Raw genomic sequence first — 8,647 nt, 5'->3', positions numbered from 1 at the left:
AGATGCTTGCTCCTTGGACGGAAGGCTATGACAAACCTAGACAGTGTATTAAAAAGTAGACACATCAATTTGCCAACAAAAGTCTGTCTAGTCAAAGCTATGGTTTTCCCAGTAGTCATGTATGGATGTAAGAGTTGGACCAGAAAGAAGGCTGAGTGCAGATGAACTGATACTTTCAAATTATGGTGCTGGGGAGTCTTCTTGGACTGCAGTCCCTTGGACAGCAAGGAGATCAAAGAAGTAAATCAATCCTAAAGGAAATCAATCCTGAGTATTCATTGGAAGGACTGATACTGAAGCTGAAGCTCCAATACTTTAGCCACCTGATGCAAAGAGCTGACTCATTGGAAAAGACCCTGATGCTGGGAAAGATATAAGGCAAAAGGAGAAGCGGGGGCAGAGGATGAGATAGTCAGGTAGCATCACCAACTTGATGGACATGAATCTGAACAAACTATGGGAGACCGTAGAAGACATAGAAGCCTTGTGTCCTGCTGTCCATGGGGTCACGAGGACTTGGACATGACTTAACAACTAAACAACTCCAGATTTCTTTTGATTTCCAGTTGCATGGAATAGCATTTTCCATCACTACACTTTCAGTCTGTATGTGTCCCTAGGTCTGAAGTGGGTCTCTTGTAGGCAGCATATACACAGATCTTGTTTTTTAATCCATTCAGCCAGTGTGTGTCTTTTGGCTGGAGCATTTAATCTGTTTACATATAAGGTAATTATTAATATGTACTTACTACCGTTTTGTTAATTGTTTTGTTTATGTGATTCTTTTTCTTCTTTTGTGTTTCCTACCTAGAGAAGTTCCTTTAGCATTGTTTTTCAGGCTGGTTTGGTTGGGTTGAATTCTCTTAGCTTTTGCTTATCTGTAAAGCTTTCAATTTCCCTATCAAATCGGAATGAGATTCTTGCTGGGTTGAGTAATCTTGGTTGTATGTTTTTCCTTTTCATCACTTTAAATATATCCTGCTACCTACCCCCTTCTCTCCTGCAGAGCTTCTGCAGAACCTTATGGGGATTTCCTTGTATATTATTTTTGCTTTTCCCTTGCTGCATTTTTTCTCTGAATTCAATTTTGAATTAATTTTTGTTAGTTTGATTAATATGTGTCTTGATGTGATTCTCCTAGGGTTTATCCTTTATGGGACTCATTGGTCTTCCTAGACTTGGGTGGCTATTTTATTTCCCATGCTAGGAAATTTTTTTCTGTAATATCTTCAAATAGTTTCTCACATCCTTTCCTTTTTTCTTTTTCTGAGATTCCTCTAATTCGAATGTTAGTGCATTTAGTGTTGTCCCAGAGTTCTCTAAGACAGTCTTCAATTCCCCCCCCCCCCCCACCTTTTTTTTTATTCCACTCTTTGGCAGTTATTTCCACCATTCTATTTTCCAACTCATTTATCTGTTCCTTTGTCTCATTTATTCTGCTATTAATTCTTTCTACTGTATTTTTTATTTCATTTGCTGTTCATCTCTGTTTGTTCTTTAGTTCTTCTAGGTCTTTGTTAAACATTTCTTTTATTTTCTCAGTCTGTGCCTCCATTCTAAGATTTTCAAACATTAATATTATTAGTCTAAATTCTTTTTCAGGCAGGTTGCCTATTTCCTCTTCATGTATTTAGTCCTATAGATTTTTACCTTGGTCTTTCATCTGTAACGTATTTTTTTGTCATGTCATTTTTGTTTTTTTTTGATAGATTCCTGTCTTCTGGTTGTTTGGCCTGAAGTTTCTAGCACTGGGAATTGCAGGCGGTTGGGTAGAGCTGGGTCTTAGTGTGAGACGTGGACCTCCAGGAGACCTTACTTTGATTAATAGCCCCTGGGTGCTGATGTTTTCTGTTAATCCAGGAGTTTGGACTTGGCACTCCCAGTACAGGAACTCAGGCCTGACCTCTGGCCTAAGAACCAAGATCCTGCAGGTTGTGCAGTGTGGCAAAAATAATAATAAATAGCAGTAACAAAGAATACCAAATAAATTGAGAAGATTAACATTAGAAAATATATATATGAAACAACTGGAAGGTAAAACTGAACCCCAATAACAAAAACAAAAAACTGCTTCTGTCCTTGGAGTATCAGGCTTGGGGCCTCCGCAGGCTGCCCTGGGCTGAGTGCTTGGGGGACTGCCAGTAACTTCTGATATCTGTTCCCTGAGGGTCCCTCCCCATCCAGCTTGTCTCTTCCTCCTCTGTGAGCAGAGGGGGCCTTGGAAGGTGGAGGACCAGGTGCAGGACCTCAGCAGGTCCCCCAGGCCAAGTTGGTGCGGGGATGTGACCCCCATACCCTTCCTGACCCCGCTGGCCCCTCAAGGTAAGTGTGCCTCTTCTTCGGCCTCCCCTTCTTCCCCCTCCCTCCCCACAAAGTCCTGCCCTGTTGCTCAGGGGTTCATTCCATCCGCCTGGGTGTTGAGGTCCCCACAAGCATCTGGCAGTGTCTTGGCTGTGCAGAGATGTTGACTCCATGTGCTCCCTCTCCTCCATCTGGACTCTTCCCCTTTCACCCCTTCATTTTATAAAGAGAGCTGAAGCTCAAGGAAGTTAGGACTTGACCAAAGTCATGTATGGATGCGAGTGTTGGACAGTGAAGAAAGCTGAGCACTGAAGAATTGATGCTTTTGAACTGTGGTGTTGGAGAAGACTCTTGAGAGTCCCTTGGACTGCAGGGAGATCCAACCAGTCCATTCTAGAGATCAGTCCTGGGTGTTCTTTGGAAGGAATGATGCTAAAGCTGAAACTCCAGTACTTTGGCCACTTCATGCAAAGAGTTGACTCCCTGGAAAAGACTCTGATGCTGGGAGGAGGAGGGGGGACAGGAGGAGAAGGGGACGCCAGAGGATGAGATGGCTGGATGGCATCACTGACTCAATGGACGTGAGTCTGAGTGAACTCCGGGAGATGGTGATGGACAGGGAGGCCTGGCGTGCTGTGGTTCATGGGGTCGCAAAGAGTCGGACACGACTGAGCGACTGAACTGAACTGCAGGTCGTATGATTAAGCTAAGCTTATGTTTCCTGCTCAATTGGACCAGTTTTGTGGCATCATCATTTAAACCAGGAGACAACAATAAGGTCTTTATGAGATACAGTTCTATCACAAAAGCTTTGAAAAGAAAAAGGCCCATTAATTTTTTCAGAATGGGGGAATTGGTTCTTGATCAATTTTATTTTGTTGTAACTGAACATAAAAATATTTGTTGTATTTTCATAAATTCATTCACAGCCTCAGTCCCTTTAACTTCAATTTCCTTCCAAGGTCTTGCAGTTCTCAAGTGTACAGTAAAATAACCCTTGGGTCTGGAGACAGAAAACATGGTGCTTAATACAAAATCTCAACTCCTTACGCTGTGATCTTGCCTGCTCTATTCTATACACCATCTCCCCTCACCCAGGCTCACAGCAGCTTTCTTTCTATTCCTCAGAATTATTCGGCCTAGGGCCTTTGCACTTGCTGTTTATTAATCCTATGAATGTGCTTTTCCTTATCTTTATATATCTGGCTTTTTCAGGGATGCTTTGGACACCATTAATTTTTCAAAAATAATTTTAGCTGACCTATGATCGCTAAAAATACTCAGATCATGAATTTTCACAAAGAGAATTTGGTTGTATAACTACTAAGCAGCTAAGAAACAAAATATCACCAGGGGTTCAGAAGCCTTGCTTATGTTCCCCGCTGTCACTCCATTTTTCTCCCTAAAACTAACCGGTATCTCGACTTCCAACATCTAAGTTAAGCTGATTTGAAGTTTCTATTTAGAATTATAAAACATGTATTCTTATATTTTTGGATTTTTATCTACATAGCAATTGCTTTGTCATTGTTCAGTTGCCAAGTTGGGCCCAATTCTCTGCAACCCCATCAACTACAGAATGCCAGGTTCCCCTACCTTCACCATCTCCCTGGGTTTGCTCAAACTCATGTCCATTGAGTCAGTGATGCCATCCAACCATCTCATCCTCTATTACCCTTTTCTCATCTTGCCCTCAATCTTTCCCAGCATCAGAGTCTTTTCCAATGAGTCAGCTCTTCCCACCAGTTGACCAAAGTATTGGAGCTTCAGCTTCAGCATTCATCCTTTCAATGAATATTCAGGACTGATTTCCTTTAGGATGGACTGGTTGGATCTCCTTGCAGTCCAAGGGACTCTCAAGAGTCTTCTCCAACACCACAGTTCAAAATCATCAATTCTTCAGCACTCAGCTTTCTTTGTAGTCCAACTCCCACATCCATACATGACTACTGGAAAAACCATTGCTTTGACTGGATGGATTTTGTTGGTAAAGTAATGTCTCTGCTTTTTAATATGCTGTCTAGGTTTGTCATAACTTTTCTTCCAAGGAGCAAGTGTCTTTTAATTCCACAGCTGCAGTCACCATCTGAAGTGACTTTGGAGCACAAGAACATAAAGTCTGTCACTGTTTCCACTGTTTCCCCATCTCTTTGCCATGAAGTGATGGAACTGGATGCCATTATCTTCATTTTTTGAATGTTGAGTTTTAAGCCAGCTTTTTCACTCTCCTCTTTCACTTTCATCAAGAGGCTCTTCAGTTCTTCTTCACTTTCTGCCATAAGAGTGGTGTCATCTGCATGTCTGAGGTTATTGATATTTCTCCCAGCAATCTTGATTCTAGCTTGTGCTTCCTCCAGCCCAGCATTTCTCATAATTACTCTGCATATAAGTTAAATAACCAGGGTGACAATATACAGCCTTGATGTTCCTTTCCCAATTTGAAACCCGTCTGTTGTTCCATGTCCAGTTCTAACTGTTGTTCCTGACCTGCAAACAGATTTCTCATGAGGCAGGTAAGGTGGTCTGATATTCCTATCTCTTTTAAGAATTTTCCACAGTTTGTTGTGATCCACACAGTCAAAAGCTTTGGCATAGCCAATGAAGCAGAAGTAGATGTTTTTCTTGCTTTTTCTATAATCCAATGGATGTTGACAATTTGATCTCTGGTTCCTCTGCTTTTTCTAAACCCAGCTTGAACATCTGGAGGTTCTCAGTTCATGTACTGTTGAAGCCTCACTTGGAGAATTTTAAGCATTACTTTACTAGTGTGAGATGAGTGCAATTGTGCAGTAGTTTGAACATTCTGTGGCATTGCCTTTCTTTGGGAAGGAAACTGACTTTTCCAGTTCTGTGGCCACTGCTGAGTTTTCCAAATTTGCTGACATATTGAGTGCAGCACTTCAACAGGATCATCTTTTAGGATTTGAAATAGCTCAGCTGGAATTCCATCACCTCCACTAGGTTTGTTTGTAGTGATGCTTCCTAAGGCCCACTTGACTTCTCACCCCAGGATGTCTGACTCTAGGTGAGTGATTGAACCATCATGGTTATCGGGGTCATGAAGATCTTTTTTGTATAGTTCTTCTGTGTATTCTTGCCACCTTTCCTTAATATCTTTTGCTTCTGTTAAGTCCATACCATTTCTGTCCTTTATTGAGCCCATCTTTGCATGAAATATTCCCTTGGTATCTCTGATTTTCTTGAAGAGATCTCTAGTCTTTCCCATTCTATTGTTTTCCTCTATTTCTTTGTACTGATCACTGAGGAAGGCTTTCTTATTTCTCCTTGCTATTCTCTGGAACACTGCATTCATATGGGTATATCTTTCCTTTTCTTCTTTGCCTTTCATTTATTGTCTTTTCTCAGCTATTTGTAAGGCCTCCTCAGACAACCACTTTGGCTTCTTATATTTCTTTTTCTTGAGAATGGTTTTGGACACCACCTCCTGTATAATGTGGCGAATCTCTGTCCATTATTCTTCAGGCACTCTGTCAGATCTAGTCCCTTGAATCTATTTCTCACTTCCACTGTATAGTCATAAGGGATTTGATTTAGGTCATACCTGAATGGCCTAGTGTTTTTCCCTACTTTCTTCAAATTGAGCCTGAATTTTGCAATAATGAGCTGATGGTGGAACCACAGTCAGTTCTCGGTCTTGTTTTTTCTGACTCTATAGAGCTTTTCCATCTTTGGCTGCAAAGAGTATAATCAGTTTGATTTTGGTGTTGACCATCTGGTGGTGTCCATGTGTAGGCCAGTCTCCTGTGTTCATTCTCATAGTTATATAACATTTCACTGTATGAATATACCAGTTTATTTGCTCTACTGTTGGTAGACATTGGATTGTTTCTAGTTTGGGTTATGTCAAATACAATGCTGCTTGCTATAAAGCATCCTTTTTTTTTTTTTTTTTTCGGAAGATACATGCACCTTTCTCTGTCAGGCTGCTAAGCCTAAAAGTGAAATTTCTGGATTGTGAAGTGTGTGTGTGTGCTTTGTCACTCAGTCGTGTCTCTTTGCAACCCAATAAACTGTAGCCCGCCAGGCTCTGTTCATGGAATTTTCCAGGCAAGAATACTGGAGCTGGAGCGTGTTGTCATTTCCTACTCCAGGGAATCTTCCTGACCCAGGGATTGAACGTGCATCTCTTGCATCATCAGGCAGATTCTTTACCACTGAGCCACCTGGGAAGCCCATGAAGTGTACATGCATTCAAATTTAGTAGATACTGCCAAATGGCTTTTCAAGGTCTTCACAACTTAAGTGCCCACCAAGCAGCGCATAAACATGTTCACTGTGCCACAACCTCACCAATACTTGGCATTCAAAAATCTCTTTAATTTAGCCTCTCTGGTGAGTGCATGCTAGTATTCCACTTATTTTAATATGATTTCTCCTGATTACTAATACCACTGATTATTTTATTTTTATTTTGGATAGTTAGATATCCTTTTATTTGTGAAATGCCTGTTCAGCCTTCTTATACATATTTATGTTGTGTTGAATATAAACATTGTTTTCAGAAATAATGTTTATATATTTGTACCTTTGTCAGTGTTACAAGTCATTGAAGGCGGTCATCAAGTGGACTTAAGTGCAGGTTGACCCAGGAGCTGAGTCTGGGCTCCTCACTCCCTCCTTCCTCGAATGTCCATTTGACCTACCCTTCCTACCACCAGAGCTATTTCAGCCACGAGTACGTAAGGTACTGTGAGACCACCTGGGTTGAATGCATGACTGAACCCAGGGTCAATGCTCTATAGAAACTCTCAGATTCAGGTGGGTGAGTGTGGAGGTCTAGTCACTTAACACCCAAGCCAAACCTTGTATGTCAATTTCCTTACTTACTAAAACTGCCACCTACCAGTCTGGAGTGGTCTGCCTCTTTCTTAGGTTTCTCCATGCCCTCTGTGTACTGGGGCCAGTTTCGGGTTTCACCTGGGAAACTCTCAAGACTGTGAGCCAACACAAATACCTTTTCACATGCTGGTGTTTGGTTTTCAAGCTACAAGCAACTTTGTTCTCTTAATAGCATATTTTTGGGAACAGAGTTCCTAATTTTAATAGAGTCCAATTTTTCAGTCTGCTTTTTCATAATTGGTTAAGGAATTTGTCCATGCTTGAAGTATTAGAGATATTCTCTTGCTGTCTGCGTACACTTCCCATTTAGACTGGTAACATACTTGGAATGGATTTCGTGATATGAGGAAGGTGCTATATGAGTTATCTTACATTTGTTCTTTCAGATTCATTTTCCATTCTTTGTTCTGTTCTCTGCTCCGGGAGGCTGGCCTGTCACCTATATGCAATTGTGACTAATTTAGCTGAGTTGTAAGAATTTTCCCTGGGAGTGCTTAGGAGTTAAAGTCCACCCTGATCGGCCAGGTGCTCAATTTGTGGCCCTTATAACTGTCAGCACTCTAGGAAGTTCCCTCAGACATCCTTCTATAAGAAGTTTTGCTGTTGCTTTTCTTTCTTTTTCCTTGATATTATTGTAAGAGTACCAAACCTGGTCTAGTTATGGTTCATACTTCATAATAAACACCTGTTCACCCACGGATGAAATGTAGGGAAATTCTTGCCGGGAGCCAGCGTGCGGAACTCTGCCCATGGCAAAGGTCATGAAGAAGGAGGCTTGGCATACACAAAGGCGGGATTGAGCCTCAGGAGTCCCCCTGGAAATTCTCGAGCATCTACCCCCAAAACCAGAGTCTGCCTACTTTACTGCTTTGTGCTCTCACCTACACCTCTGACTTCACGGGGGGCTGTCCCCCACCACCTCTTTTGGAGAAGGAGTTAACTTACAGCTCCAGTTAATAATAATTCCTGGGCATGATAGAAGTGTTTCAACCTACAAACTCCTCTGAAGGTTCTCTAGCCTGCCTGACAGGCTTGTCCAGCCACATGTGATTGTTCACAGCCTCCCAACTGTGAGAGGCATGAGATGCTTTAAACCTTATAAAAACAGGTTCTTTAGAGAAGTTAGAAAACTATTAGTATAGTTTAGTGGGCTGATTAGAAATTGTACTGGTGAAGGGTTTTTCATTTGTTGAGCCAATGTTTGCTGCTAAGTCTCCACATCCCCTGCCCTTTTACACATTAATGAATATATAAAAGAAATAAGTATTAACCTTCGATATGAATCATGTTAGACCTTAGGCTAAGCAAATTCTTTCCTTAATTAAAACCCACTACACCCTCACTCTATAGGAATGTAACTTTATCTGGTACCTTCAGAAGGTGGCGTCTGTTTTAAGAATAATCACCCCTGGAGAAATAAGTGCTCTGGTTGACTGACCGCTGTCACAAGGAGAGGGTCATAAATTGTCAGCAGGCCCCCTGGCCA

This window comes from Bos taurus, chromosome 14 (genome assembly GCF_002263795.3).
Source record: "Bos taurus isolate L1 Dominette 01449 registration number 42190680 breed Hereford chromosome 14, ARS-UCD2.0, whole genome shotgun sequence".
In the NCBI taxonomy this organism is placed as follows: Eukaryota; Metazoa; Chordata; class Mammalia; order Artiodactyla; family Bovidae; genus Bos; species Bos taurus.
Note: the sequence above shows the minus strand (reverse complement) of the source record.